This window comes from Mus caroli, chromosome 5, assembly GCF_900094665.2.
Source record: "Mus caroli chromosome 5, CAROLI_EIJ_v1.1, whole genome shotgun sequence".
Lineage (NCBI taxonomy): Eukaryota > Metazoa > Chordata > Mammalia > Rodentia > Muridae > Mus > Mus caroli.
The window spans coordinates 118,128,698-118,142,832 of NC_034574.1; the positions used below are offsets into that span (position 1 = coordinate 118,128,698).

A 14,135-nucleotide genomic window follows, 5' to 3' on the forward strand; every position below is an offset into this window, starting at 1 on the left:
ACACACACACACACACACACACACACACACACACACACACACACACACACACGAGACATGACACTTGCATGGAAGGATCTCATTTCATTTAATTGCTGCTCCAGTTCCTGGCCACGGGCCCAGAGGCCTTGGGACAGGAGCCGGCAATTTCCGCCTTTCTCTGCAGCTGGGGAGTTGGCCTCTGGGCACTGCCTACAGCAGAGAACCCAGGGCACCTGCCCCTTGGAGACAAGGCCACGGCTGGGGGAGCCAGTGCATCCTGGAGAACCAACTGTAGTCTGTCACGGGATAAGCTAGGGTCACACTGTTCCCGGGCCATCCGCTAGGAACAGTTACACTAGCTTTGAAGGAATAAAAAACAAAGAGAGGACATGGGACCACAGACCTTCCTGCCTCCTTCAGCCTCCCTGGCTTCACCAGACTCCTTGCCAATGGAGGAGGAGTCCCTAGCAAGATGTAATTCTCTCCTGTTGTTCCACATCCGGTTCCCCAAATCCCAGGACATAACGACCACTGATGTCCTGGGTCTGAGACAACCACCATCTCTGTGGCTGTGTCCCCAGCTCTAGGTGAGCATGGCTCTGAGCGAGCTGCTTCTTTGGTTGTAACAAGGGACATGACCAGGCAACGGTCAAAACCATCTCCACCCTCCATCTGAGGATAAGAAACACAAGAGCCAAGCAAGAAGACACCGCGTAGCCGAGCTGGACCTCCCTGTAGCCAGGGACAAGGACACTGCTCCTCACCTCCTCCAGCCCCAGTCTCCGGCCTCTTTGTCATGAAGACCCTGTGCACACATTGGTGAGATCCCCCCAACAGTCACCTGGCTCCAGCTGACTCTCACCCTAAGTCTCATCTCCAGTCTTGGCTCCCCTTGGTCCTTTAACAAAGCATACAGCTTCCAAAACTCAGCATCATTTGGGGGCTGTTGTTCCCCTTTAAAGGACTCCAAAACAAGTACCTTAGAGCCTCAGGGGAACTCCCAGGGCCACACCCATGGACTCTGAGCTCTAGCACCTAATTTTGGGGTCCAAGTAACTCAGCCTCTCTGTTCCCACAAAGCACACAGGGCATGCCTGGCTCTGTCTCTCCTATGACATAGGCCCATCCCAAGGCACACAGTCTGGCCTTTTATGAGAATATGATTCAGGTAGAGACCATCACTGCAGACCTCCCCCTAGGTTAACAAATTAACTAGCAATCTGCATTCTTGACTAACTAACTCTTGGAGATTTGGGGGGTTGTTTTTCGGTCCAGTCATGAGGCTGATCAGGGGCACAGGAAGTTCCTCCCTATGGAGACCTGGACTTCTCCTCACCCCCATCTGCATAGCTGAGGCCAAGAACAATACAAGCACCAACAGAGCCTCCAGGTGTCACCAGGTCACAAAAGTCTGCAATGTATATATAGCTGGACAGCGGGGTGAGGCGCGTGTGGGGCTTCCAGAACGAGTAGCAGACAGGAATGAGGACTGGAGAGGCTGTGAGCCAGGGGAGGTGGGGTCTCACAGCCGCCCAAAGATACACCAGCCCTTGGACCACCAGGGAACCAGGGACCCCATGGCAGTATCAAAACGACAGAATGACAACAGCCGGTCAAGTTGACCCAGGGCCCTGTGAAACATTCCTGTTTCAAAGCCATTTCTGTCACCTTCTGGCCAGAAAACAGAGAAAGTGCTGGCCCTCTGGTGCCCAAGACCCTCCCAAAGCAGTAACTTATCAGCTTCCTTTGCCCGAGATCAACAATGCCCCGCCCCTTGCCAGCACCTTGCTCCTGGCTATACACACCTCAATGCTTCCCAAACCCCCAGAAGTCCTCTTCCAGCCCCTAGATGCCCAGACAAGGGACTCAAGGCACAGAGAGGGCAACACAGACCTGAAGGTCACACAGCAAACCTGCAGTACTGACTGCCTTGGTGTGTTCCCACCAAGCTGTGACAAGGACAATAGGTGCCAGGGACACAGTAGGGTGGGGTGGGGTGGGGGATACAATGGGGGAATGCAGCTTCCTGTCAATGCTGCAGCTGCTATTTATAACTGGCAAGGAGAAGCCAAGATAGTAGGGGTCAGCCTCCCACTCTACAGAGCCAGCCAAAGCTGTGGACACAGCCTTGGAGGGTGGCCCTGAAGGAACAAGCTGCAGTGACCAGAGACACATGAGGGCGGCGACTGTTTCCAGCCAGTCAAAGGTAAGGACCTCAAGGACAGACAAGTTCCTGCCCAGGCCACCTGCCACCCAGAATGGGGCGTAACAGTAACACTACTATGTGCCTCAGTTTTCCTATATGAAAAATGGGCAACTGGGGACTCTGGTGACCAAGGCTTAGAAGGGCCAGCCCAGGACAGGCACAGTAGGGTACTAAAATCCCCAAACAGCTCTGACACTAGGGCAGAGTGGACCTCTGGCACAGGATACCCACAGCTGTCACACCAGTGTGCACACAAGGGCCAGGCAGGGGCAGGCCAGTGAATGCAAGGACAACATCCACCCACGTGCATGCCATACAGTTGAAGGCAGCTAGCTGCCTGCTTGACAAATCCAGACGCTGAGACTCGTCAGTACCTAGGCCTGCTGCACAGCAGCCCAGAGCAGTCACAGCCTCAGAGGAAGAGTGTGCCTGGTCTGGGGCACTGCAGTTCAGACAAAGGTTCAGACATGAAGACTGATGGGAGACTCAGATCCCTGGCAGTACCAGGGCAGGTACCCCATACCCACCATAGAGCCTCACCATTCAAGAACTTGAGGTGTAGCTGGGGTGACAGACTACAACGAGACAGCCTCCTACTGTAGAGAACAGCATAGACGAAGGCCTAGCACATTACACCCTCACTCAGCCAGGCGAAGGTGTTAGGTACTGACAAACCAGGAAAGAGCCCTCGGGTCAGGCAATGTGGAAGCAAAGGTAGAGATGCCCCAGCGGGAAGCACCTCAGGCGGAGAGAGTGTGCAAAGGCCCTGGGGTGGAAGAACACAGGAGGAGGAGCAGCCAAGGTCAATATGGCAGGCACAGAGGAAGCATGGGAGCGGGGTCAGTGAGCAGCTACACAGGCCTTTGCCAACCAGGCCTGGCTCTGCGGCTGGGCCAGCTGGCTCGATCTGACTCAGTTTTGTCTAAGTGTGGGTGAATGTGTACACAGGCCAGTGGAGGTCAGAGGACATCTCAAGCGCTGGTCAGATCCTGTCTAACCCTGGTTTTTGTTTTTTGAAGGGGGCGTCCTCACACCATGGCACGGGCCCTTCCAATCAGGTTAGGCTGGCTGACCAGCAAGTCCCAGGAACCCTGGCTCTGCCTCCCAAACACTGAGATTAGAGCAGTGGTTTTCAACCTTGCTTAGGCTGTGCCCCTTTAATACCTCATGTTGTAGTGGACCCCTACCCCAGTAAAATTATTTCATTGCTACGTAACAGTAATCTGTTACTGTGATGAGTCATAACTTCAATATCTGTGTTTTCCGTTGGTAACCAACCCCACCCCCCCAGAGGAGCATTCAGGCCCCCAAAGGGGTCATGACTCACAGGTTGAGAACCACTGGAGGCTCACGTGTCCATGCCAGCTTTTTATACAGGTCCTAGGGGCTCAACTCAGGTCCCCCTGCTCACATGGCAAATACAACTGATGAAGCCATGTCCCCAGCCCGAGTTATTTTGCTTTTTTGTCTTTTTGTGAGGGGCGTGGGCACAGCATGCATGTTTAAGCCTAAGGACAGTTCTGTGGAGTGAGTTCTCTTCTTCCACATCTCCGTGGGTTCTAGGAATCAAGCTCAGGTCACCAGGCTCCTTTACCTGCTGGGCCACCTCACCAGCCACGGGTGGGTGGGTGCTTGCATGCATGTTTAAGCAGGACGTCATCACGCAACCCAGACGGACCTTGGAATTTCTGATCCTTCTGCCTCAGCTTTCCAGTGCAGATTTCCAGCATGCACCACTGCACTCAGCGTGACTGGCGTTTTAAAGGTCTCCTACGGTGTGGGTGACTGGGCCACTGCTGAGAAACAATCTACTTCCCAGAGTGACTCTGGCAAGAAGTGGCTCACAACTTTTGATGCTTTTGGAGCCGGAAGTCCAAACTCAAGGGCAGGGCTGAGTCCTTCTCATCCTTACCCTTCCATGTTCCCAGTGGCTTGCATTCCGTGGCAGGCCCGCCTCTGCCTCTGTCCATCATGTCAGCCCCTCCTAAGAGGACACCGCTACATTCAGGGGACATGCCACTGCAGCGTGACTTCAGCCTAAATACTGATGACCACAGTAACTTCTCACCACCGAAGGTCACACATCCTAGGGTCCCCTGAAGGAGAACTTCAATAGGAAGGTGACACTGACCAAACAAGGCCAGGGCCTGGTCCAGGCATAGAAAACAGGTGGAGACAGCAAAGGTGTGCCAGGTTAAGTCGAAGACACAAAGGCTCAGTAGGGACCATCCAGGAGCCACTATCCCAAAGCCAACTTAGCTCTCCCACAGCAGGCTGGCACCATTAGCCCAATGAGTGCCAGGCAGATTGCTACGGCCATGGAGATACCAGGCCACACAGGGCTTCTCTCAGAGTGACTCAGTAAGCCCTGTAGAGGCCGGCATGAAGACAGAGGGGCATGAGACATCTGTAGGCCGAGCCTCTGAGACCTAAGACTTAAAGCCCCCAATAGAGAACCTCAATACACAAGACCACAGAGCAAACGCCAGCCCTGTCACCTACCGGAACCGGAATGCAGGTTCTACCCACAAGGGTAAGCAGCCGAAGACCAAGCGTCCAAAGAAGTGAGCAAGACAAATATTAAGGAGGTGGGGAGAACCTGTGGGGTCCGCCTCATGTTCCTCTGCCTCAAGGGAAGAGCTTTGAGCTAGGTGACAGCAGGCTTCAGGGCAAAAGAAGGGGTATGAGGGAAGCTAGTACAAGCCAGTGCCCACCTGAGCTCCACAGTAAGCAAAAGCCCAGACTCAAACAAGGGGATCCCTGTCTTTCTCTCAGCCAGCTCAGATCTAGGGAAGCTGTCATCCTTGAAGACAGCTGGGGAGGTGGGGGAGGGGGGAGTCCAATGCCACTGGTTCATGCATGAGCCTGGGCCTGGAGCAGCTGGGTCAGTCTACAGGATAAGCCCCCTGGCTCCTTTTACCCCACCACACCCTGCAAGGTCACCCCTCTGCTCTAAGCCCCCCGCCAGCCACACAGACTTGTCCAGATCTAGGCTTGGATAGACTTCCTCAAGGGGCCAATGCACACATGAGCCACAGAAAACCAAATGCACCCAAAGACGAAGGTGGGCCCAGCCACCAGCCCCAGGACAACAGAACAACCGGCCTGAGGGGGAAGGCGAAAGGGGACACAGACTGATCCTCTGGCCACCTGGCACAGTAGACACTGACCCAGGGCCACCTGCCAAGGAACAATTCACCCAGGAAGCCACTCAGGCCAAGAGACCTACCCCAGCGCTACTTTCCCAAGAGAGATTGACCATGGGACCCATCTAGGCCAAACCACCTGGATGCTGGGTCCCCCCCACACCCCTCCCCCACCCACAGACAGCCCCACACCATTCCCAGCCCTAATCTGAGCTCCCTGGGGCTCTCACCCATCTCCCTTCCCAATCCAGTGCTACCTAAGTGGGTCAGAGGACGCAGAGAGGGTCCGGGGCAGAGCTCCAGGGTTCCCCAGCCACCAAGAGGTGACATCCCACCACCCCAGGGCACATTCTTCTCTGGGCTTTAGAACACGCCCCCCCCCCCAGTCATTCTGTTAATCATCGCCAGAGGCAGACAGGTGTCCACAGGTGCTCAAAGTTGATCTTGTTAAGCCACACCCCAGTCAGCCTCAGTTTCCCCCAGGAAACATGGGTGGGAAGAGCACCCTCCCTACCACCACCGCACACAGGGGACACAAGACACAGCACCTCCCTCCTGGACCTCAGCACTGAGGTAATTCTTGAGAATCCCCATGATAAGATAAAATCAATGCCAAGAGCCAAGACAAAGAAATCTTGACCCAGGGTGACATGGGGAGGAAAAAAACAAAAAAACCCTAGCACAGACTCATGTAGACTTGCAGAGCTCCTAAGCCAGCAAAGGAAAACGGGACAGAAAGCTAGTGAGAATGCTGAAAGACATCAAATCACCCAGAAACTACTCGGTACTCAACACAAGGCGCCAGTATTTAAGAAACAGATGGACTGTGCCCAAAGTCAGCCACCTCGCCTTCCCACTGAATACAACAGTCAGTACAGTCACTGGCTCAAGCCAGAAGCAGGGGTCTTGAGAACACTCAACATGAACTCCAGGGCCCCGCACAAGGTCTCTGTCATCAGGTACAAAAACCTACATAGGCTACAAAAAAGGTCAAAGTGGGAGACCTTTTTTCTTGGGGACCTCCTGCCAACACGCTCTGCTCTGCCTGTGTAGACGGGACTTTCGGAGCCAGATCCAGCACATGTATGGGCCCTGAAGGCTGTATTTCATAGAATCGTTTTGTTTTGTTTTGTTTTGTTTTTTAAATGCAGGCCAGGCATAAGGGCCGGCACCCTTAATCCCAGTACTAAAGAGGCAGACCTCTGAATTCAAGATCAGCCAAGGTTACATAGTGAGAAGCAGAAGGAACACCCTGGGGGGGGGGGGGCGGATCACATCAGCCCGGGCGCACGAAGCAAGCCCTGAATGGCACCTTAAGAACCCTGGAGTAAGTCTACCGTGTACCAGAACACAGACCACTATGGACAAAGACACGGCAATCAGTGTGCAATAGAATCACATACACGACGGGACCCCAGGGACACAGGGAAGAGCTCACGCTCAGAGCGCCTGCACACATCCTGCCTGGCTGCCTTGGGATTGGAACCCTAGGGAGCTGCCAAGAGGTACCCACCTCCACATTCCCTGCTGTCTTCCCTCCTTCCTATACACACCAGCTTCATTTTTATGAAAGTGCCTTTCTAGGAAGCCCGGAGCCCTCTGCAGTTCAGAAAGCACTCGTTCTTGTTGCTGTAGACCTTTTTGTGTGAACAACAGCTCTGTGTGAACAGGTAGCCAGCTGTGGTGACACATACCTGTCCACCCAGCACTCACACGACAGGAGACAGGAGAGTTCCGGGCCAGCCTAGGCTACAGACTGAGTGAGACCTTGTGGTTGGTTTCAATAAGAATGGCACCCCATAAGCTCATATGGTTAAAGGCTTGCTCCCAATTAGTGGAACTGTCTGGGAAGAACTGAGAGGCATGGCCTTGTTGGAGGAAGTATGTCACTGGGAGTGAGCTTTGAGATTTCAAAGGCCCACCGTGGGTCAGTCTCTCTCTCCTCTCTTCTCTGCCTGTTGCATACAGAACCAGGACGCAAAGCTTCCCGCTAGTGTTCCAGTCCCTACTATGATGATCCGCAACTAACCTTCGAAACTGGAAGCAAGCCCCAAGCCCCAAATCAAACGCTTTCTTTCATGAGAGGTGTCTTGGGACATGGTGTCTCTACACAGCAATAGAACACCAAGAAAAAGACCCTTCCGGCCTGCACCCCCACCAAAAGAGAAACATTATAAAAAGAGAAAGGATTATAAAAAGAGAAAGGTGTCCACAGGATATTAATTCATAGCAAAGGAAGGAAGTTTCGCTTATAGGAGGCAGGTCCTCCCCAGGGGACCAGGGAAATGCAAACACACCAGGGACCCAGCTGAATCAGCAGCTACTATGTCAACATGTGCCACCCAGTGCAAAAAGAGCCACCTATACATGGCTCACACCAGCTGCCTGCTAAGCCTGGGAAAAGGGGGAACAAGGAGTGGGGGTATCTTTGGCCTTGCAGGGCTGCCAGACTCACAGCTATGGTCCAAGTCTGTGCACAGACATCACCACCTGCCAGGGTGTCAGACTCTCTAGCCACACTGCCCACGGGGCTGGGGCTCCACTGCTTCCCCACCCCACCCCACCCTACCCCCGCCCCGCCCCCGGGCTTCTCACTTCTCTAGTAATTAAATGATTACATTCAGCAGATTTTTTCTCAGCTACTCTGGAGGTTGAGGCAGAAAGGACTCCGAATTCAAGACCAGCCTGGGCAACTCTGTGAGAGCCTGTTTCATCAATAAAAGGTCAAAGTAGAAGACTTGGCATGTGGCTCAGTTGAGAGAGAACTTGCCCCAGCCAGCGTGCACGAGGCCCTGGATCCACCGGAGAGCAATAGTTACAATGTTTCCAGGCCGGGTTAGCACCCTCACTCGCAGCAAAGGCTCAAAGCAGAAGATGCTTTAGAGCGGTCCCACTGCTACTAACTCCCTAGGGGCTTCGCATACAGCATCAGAGGTTGGTGGGAAAATGAGGTCATGAGGTGGATACCAAAGCCATAGGGCAGAGGGCCTGGGAACCAGGGGAGTATGGAGCCATGCCCAGGACAGGTAGACCTTTCAGGATAGCATGGAGCATGGAAAGCCCACGGAATAGGAGGACTATGAAGCTCGGTGCCAACTTTGCTCCTACATCCAAAGCCACGGTGCACCGGGGCAACCAGGCAGCCGCTAAAGCTGTTTAAGCGAACTAACATTAAATAAAGCCACCTACCCAGGAGCTTGACGCTCGCTCGGGACACCATGGGAAAGAGGAGGAACACAGGAGGTCACAGTCTGGTCTTTCCAAAACACCCAACTGTCAGGGTTACAGAGGGAGGGGAACCCCCAAACACACCAGAAGGCCCTATTCCCCACCTTTATCCTTCAGCCCATTCCCAATCCTCCAAGCTGCTATTGATTACAGGCAGGTTGATTACAGGTGGAAGGGGAAACTTCAGTTCCCAGAGCAGAGCGAAACAGCTGAGAGTCACCAACCAGGGAGAGGGGAGGAGCCCTCAGCCTCCACCCTGGGGTCAAGGGAAGAGACTAGGCTAGTCAGTCACTTGGAGAGCCCACTTGGCAGCCTTCAGGAGGGAGGATTCCAGACTAGGGGTGTAGAACTCAGTGGTACCCAAGGCCATAGTTGAACCCCAGTACTTCAAAAAAAAAATTAAAAAAAAAAAAAAGGAAAAAAAGACTAGAGAAACATATCCAGTCTGACCACCCAGAGCAAATGCAAGGACACATGAGTCCCCGTGACAAACTCTTCTGTCAGGTCTTTGCCCTCCAATGGGGAAGCTACCTACATATGGTGACAGCAGATTCGAAGCCACACGTGGACTTGTGTGACCCACATGATGCTAAGAGCCCAAGCAGCAGTGGCAGCAGGTGGCCCCATCTCACAGATGAACAAACTAAGGCTCAGAGAGAGGGGTTAGGTAACCTCCCCAGTACCCAACAACTTGATGCTGTGGGTTCTGAGGACCAAGCCCCCAAGGGGTCCGAGCGGGGCAGGGCAAGGTTCCAACTTGACAGGTGAGGCCCACAAGTCCTGTTTAGAGGTTACCAGCCTGGGCACACTGCTTGTGACCCAGAAGACCTTAGTCTTTGATGCTAAATCAACCACCAGCTCAGACAGAGTGGATCAGGCGCTTGGTCCCCTGCTGTGCTTCCATGATTCTTGTGGCATCTATGAACCAAAAGGTCATGACCAGCCAAGGGTCCATGAGCAAGGCAATGTGCAGTGGCTGCACTCTGCTCTAACACAGAGGTGTCACCAGGAGAAATCTCTCTTCCACTCACTGCCATCATGGGCACACAGTCCTGCTGTGACCTTGGGCCAACTGCCCCTCTGACCTGTGTGGCTCTCAGGAGCAAAGGCTAAGCAAGGGCCTCTCCAACCACAGGTTTATGTGTCCCCAGCCAGATTCCCCGGGGAGACAGGAGCAGGGCACTCCAGGCTTCAGGGCTCCCGCTTCCAGCGTTATGCCCTGTTAGACACCATGCTAAATAATTCAAACCCCTGTTTTCATTTCAAAATAAACACAGCACTGTCGCCAAGGCAGATGCCAAAAATTTGCATGAGTGTTTTGAGATAAAATGAGACTTCAAAGAAATGCCAGCCTTCCGCTGGCACCGCCCCCTCTCCAAACCCTGGGAGAACAAGTTCCCAGTCTCTGAGCTGCCCTCCCCCATAGCCCTGCAAAGATGGGCAGGTGCCAACCCCAAGAGGAAGGTCAGTTCCTGATCCCTTCCTTGCAGCCAAGGCTGTCGTGCTGTGTGATCGGAGAAACAACCCAGGCGTTTGACCCAGCTTCCAAGGCCAGTCACCAAAACCTCCCAGGGCCTCTGTGACACCATCTATAAAATAGGACAGTCACGTACGTCCCCATAGCCCACCTCAGAACAGACCAGTAGATGCTTGGTGCACACACAAAGGCACTTTCTGAATGCTGGCACACACACAGTTGAATGCTTTCTGAGGTCGGCACACACACAGTAAGTGCTTTCTGAATGATAGCACACAGTCAGCATTTTTTGGTTTTTTTGGTTTTTTGTTTTTCCTGGATGTCACCGGTTTGCTACTGCAATGCAGATGCAGATTCACCTGGCGTGCCATAAAGTGGATTTCCTAACCATCAGCCTCCCCTAAAGATGCTCACCTGACCCTTCCCAAGCTTCTCTTCCTCCCTAAAGAGGTGGGTCTTCTAAGCTACCCACTCCACTTGGCTTTGTGTAGCCCTGCCTTCCCCAGACAGCTAACTGCCTGCCTGCCTGCCTAACACACACACACACACACACACTCACTCACTCATCCATCCCCTGGGCACCTTAAGTGGGAATCACTAGCTCCAGAAAGCTGCCACCCTTGCAGGAAACTGTCCCCGAGGTATCACCTGGGGAGGCTGCTATATGGTATTGGAGACATGAACGGAAACAGAACAGAGAAAGAGAGAGAGAGAGAGAGAGACAGAGAGAGAGACAGAGAACGCAGACAAGAGGAAAAAAAAAAAAAAACAGAGCCAGCCCCTGGTGATATATGCCTGTGTGAAGCTCCCACTGGATCAATCTCCCCTTTTAACTGGGTGGTGAGGAGGTGCCACCCCCATCTTCAGCGGTTAACACAGGGGTGGTTCTCCCCCCACCAGTTTGGGGTGGGACCCAGCCAGAAATAACGAGTTCATTTCCAGCCAGGAATCCGGGGTCCCTGTGGAGAGGGGGGGCTGTAGAGTGGCAAGCACCTGCTGGCCCAGAACAATTCTAGATCCAGCTGTATTGCAGCTCAGTTCCTGTTTGCAGAGCTGGGAAACCTTTGGGAGGTAGCCCAAGTATTCTCTGGGAGAAAAGAAGGGATTAAGCCATGAACCCTCATGGGGGGGAGGGGGGAGCACAGCCCCAGGAGGGGGTCTCCATCCCTCACCCGGGCCTGACAGCCACATTACCACCGACATGAGTTTATCAATAGTATCGATTCCCAGGCAAGCGTAAATAGCTCCGTGGGAAGAGGCTAGGTCTGGCCACTCACTCCCACCCCCACGTCTGGACTCGAACACCGCAGGCTCCCCTGGCGCCCCAAAGAAACAGCGGTAAATTTCCGAACAGGGACATGGAGTGCAGGGAAGCTAGGCAGTACCCGAAATGCCCTCACCACCCCCTCCACCACTCTCTGCAGCTCAGCTGGCTGCCAACTCCGTGTTTGCCTGTGCTCAATGGGCTGAGGCCTGGCCCTTCTCCATCCTGCCTCCTCCATCAGACCCTCCCTGCTCCCAAAGGTGGAGCAGACACTCTCTCGTGGGTTTCCCCAATACGACGACGACAGAGCAAGGATGAGAATCCGGAAATAACAGTAGCCATAGTAACCTATCCAAGGACCCTCTGCACAGACTTGGTTCACAGAAGCGCCCCAGACCAGGGAACTGTTTTCACCCTCACTCTGCAGAAAAGAAGCCCATAACCACAGGCAGGTGAAGTCATCTGCCCCCCCACCAACTCCCCATCAGTCAGCCACCAAAGATTCGAACCCAGGAGCTGAGCTACAGAACCAACCAGACCGCTTAGGCCTCTAGCCACCTCGCCTCCCTGACTATTCTGCCCCCTCCTCTACAATTAAAAAAGAAAAAGAGGCCACCCACGAAGTCTCCAGCAGTGGCCTGAGATGCACCCCCTACACGCGCCTGGCCTCAGAGCCCCTTTCATCAAAGCAGCCGCAGGGACCAGTGCTGGATTCAAAAGGGCAAAGCCAAGGCCACCCTAACACTGCCCACAAGGCCCCCCCAAGGATCCTATGCCTTCCACTCCTACCTCCCCTCTCACACATCCCTCCACCAAATCTGCAAAGAGGGAGGAAAAAAACCGTAATTGTAATAAAATCAGTTCTCACCAACAGGGGGGAGGAGAAGGAGAGGAAGGGAGGAGGCTGAGAACGAACGGATCCGCCCCCGCTGCCTGCACCAGACTCTCGGGGAGGGCGCGCGCGCACGCCGCCGGATGGACCTAGCTGTGCGAATAAAGCTACAATGTAAAGATTATTCAGCCGCCACTGCTGGGCGCCTCCAGCTCTAGAGGCCCGAGGGACCGCCTGTCTGGACGCCCGCCCTGCTCTCCTCCCTCAAGGTCGGGAGGGGAGGCTGCTCCCACGCGCGTCTGGGGGTGCAGGGGCTCCCGGCTGCCCCGCTAGGCTCGGATCTGCAACTTCCCAAACTAGTGGCATCCGAAGTATCCGCACTGCCAGGGGGAGGGTACAGGAGGCGGTGCCGCGTCACCGGAGGGGGGGCGCGGCCGCCCACGGGGTCCTTGGGTCCCCAGAATGCGCCACCCCCGAGGGTCTCAGATCCTGGCCTGTGCCACCCCAGAGTCGCCGGGGGAAGCAGCCCGGAGGGAGTCCCAAGTCCTAGAGCTGCGCCACCCACCCCTGAGAATCCCGGTCCTCAAGCTGCGCCACAACAGAGGGTCCACGAGTCCGGGCCCTCTCCAAAACAAGAGTACATCAGTCAATACTCAGGCTGCGCCACCCTGCTGCAAGATCCCCGGGGCCTGGCCTTCAAAACATACCACAGGGTAGCCGGGTCCTGGCCTAAACTGCAAGCAGAGCTCTCGGGTCCTGACCTGCATCTCCCTGCAGGGTTCCCGAGTCTTAGCTCGTGCCATCTCAGAAGGTCCCCGGGTCCTGGCTTCTACCACCCTAAAGAGTCCCAGGTCCGGGGCTACTTTATCCCAGAGGATCCCAGGTCCCGGCCTGCATCTCCCTGCAGGGCTACCAGTCCTCAGGTTGTGCCACCCTACATGGTCCTTCAGGTCTTCAGGCTGCGCCACCCAGGAGGTACCCGGTTCCTGGCCTGTACCGCCTGGAGGGTCCCCGGTTCTCGGCCTGTTCCATCCCGCAAGGTCCCCGATTCTCGGCCTGCTCCACCCCGCAGGTCCCTAAGTCTTGGCCTGTTCCATCCTTCAGGGTCCCGGGTGCCAGGGTCGCGGCCTGCACCGCCCTGCAAGGTCCCGAGAGTTCCCGAAGTTCCCGCGCCCCCGCGCGCTCCCTGCCGCGCCGCCCGTCCCCTCGGGGGCGCCAACTCCGCCGCGTGCGCCGCCCCGGCCCGGAAGCCACCCGCTCCCCGCCGCCCTCCGCGCACTCGGCCCGACTCACCTCGCCGGCGGCGGCACCGGGCGCTGGCGCCGGGCTACGGCGCCGATCGGGCTCGAGGACGCGGCGGGTCCGGGCTGAGAGCCTACGGTCTCCGCCCGCCGCGCTACGACGCGGGGCCCGGGCGCGCGGGCCGCTGCGGGGCGCGCATGGCGGGCGCGGGCGGCTGGCGCGGGGACGGGGATGCGGCGCGGCCCGGCCTGCGCTGCCCGCGGCTCCGCTCCTGGCGGCGAGGGGCGGAGCGAGGGGCGGGGCCTCGTGGAAGCCCGCCCCTGCCGCCTTAAAGGGCCCGCATGCACGCCTTCCAGGCCGACGCACCCCGCCGCCGTGCGCGCACCCCGAGCTGCGTTTTTTCGCCCGAAGAAGGCGGAGCAAATGCCTCCCCGCCCCCTCCTCCTCCGCGAACCCCAGAGACTTCACGGGAATCGCGTTTCAGCTATTAAATTATAACTCAGGAGTGTCCAGGGGATGCGGAGACGACGCCCCGGGAGGGCCACCCACGGAGCCCTCAGAGTCGCATGCAGATGCTCAGCGACGCGCTGGGCCTCGCCTGGGAGATTGGGGAAAGGCTCTGCGGACCACAACCAGTGACGAGCTGGTTCAGGGACTGCAATATGAGATCCTGGAGAGGCCCACGCGAGTCGCGCTACGCAGCCCTGTCACCCGGGCCCCCTGATATCTCAAATGGACAGCCAAAGGGAATTTTCCAG

General features: G+C 55.9%; 1 protein-coding gene across 9 annotated transcripts in view; it reads right to left on the bottom strand.

Moving 5' to 3' along the window:
- Ncor2 (nuclear receptor corepressor 2) overlaps positions 1–13,526 on the bottom strand; it is a 162,858-nt gene extending 149,332 nt beyond the window's left edge. For all 9 annotated transcript variants that reach the window (XM_029477776.1, XM_029477777.1, XM_029477773.1 and 6 more), the window contains exon 1: positions 13,429–13,526. The gene's annotated coding sequence lies outside the window, so the exon portion shown is untranslated. The remainder of the gene's footprint in view (positions 1–13,428) is intronic.
- Positions 13,527–14,135: the final 609 nt, after the last annotated feature.